Raw genomic sequence first — 1,074 nt, forward strand, 5'->3', positions numbered from 1 at the left:
AATATTATTACAAATTACAGTAGATATACAGGACTGGAATATACACGCATGATTTAAAAGATGCATATTTGACGAATATGCGCAGAGACTGCAGTTTGGTAGTAGGGTCGCTTCTAAATCACATAGTTTCGGTTTCAGTCCCACTGAGTGGCACCTTGGGCAAATGTCTTCTATTATAATAGTAGTAGAAGTGTGTGTGTGCGTCTGGCCCACCCCCCGCTTGATAACACTATCGGTTTGTTTGAGTCGAAGTAACTTAGTAGTTAAACAAAGACTGATAGACAAAGCGCCAGACTTTACAAAATAAGCAATATGATCAATTAAAACCAATCAAAATCGATACTCCAGTATGGCAGCAATCCGATGACTGCACCAAAATAAGATATATATAGTAGAAAAACCTTAGATTCAAAGAATAAAAATATATCTGCGTCGGCCGGGAGACGAACCCGGATCGACTGCTTGGAAGGCAACCATGCTAACCGTTACACCACCGACGCTGCACATACACGAACCCGAAATATCTGATTAAATACTAAATCTTGGATATTGGTGAAAGCCTTGCTTTTCAAGATTTCTTCGATTCCCGTTTTCTTAAATATTATCACAAATTACAGTAGATATACAGGACTGAAATATACACGCATGATTTAAAAGATGCATATTTGACGTATAGGCGCAGAGACTGCCGTTTGGTAGTAGGGTCGCTTCTAAACCACATAGTTTCGGTTTCAATCCCACTGCGTGGCACCTTGGACATATGACTTCTATTATAATAGTAGTAGAAGTGTGTGTGTGCGTCTGGCCCACCCCGCGCTTGATAACACTATCGGTTTGTTTGAGTCGAAGTAACTTAGTAGTTAAACAAAGACTGATAGACAAAGCGCCAGACTTTACAAAATAAGCAATATGATCGATTAAAACCAATCAAAATCGATACTCCAGTATGGCAGCAATCCGATGACTGCACAAAAATAAGATATATATAGTAGAAAAACCTTAGATTCAAAGAATAGAAATAAATCTGCGTCGGCCGGGAGTCGAACGCGGATCGACTGCTTGGAAGGCAACCAT

The 1,074-nt window shown here is 39.8% G+C and overlaps 1 non-coding gene across 1 annotated transcript; it reads right to left on the reverse strand.

The window, feature by feature from the left end:
• Positions 1–428: 428 nt before the first annotated feature.
• On the reverse strand, positions 429–500 carry Trnag-ucc (transfer RNA glycine (anticodon UCC)). The gene has a single exon. It is a non-coding gene; the product is annotated as a tRNA-Gly (tRNA).
• Positions 501–1,074: the final 574 nt, after the last annotated feature.

The sequence above is a fragment of the Octopus bimaculoides genome, chromosome 7, assembly GCF_001194135.2.
Source record: "Octopus bimaculoides isolate UCB-OBI-ISO-001 chromosome 7, ASM119413v2, whole genome shotgun sequence".
Classification (NCBI taxonomy): domain Eukaryota; kingdom Metazoa; phylum Mollusca; class Cephalopoda; order Octopoda; family Octopodidae; genus Octopus; species Octopus bimaculoides.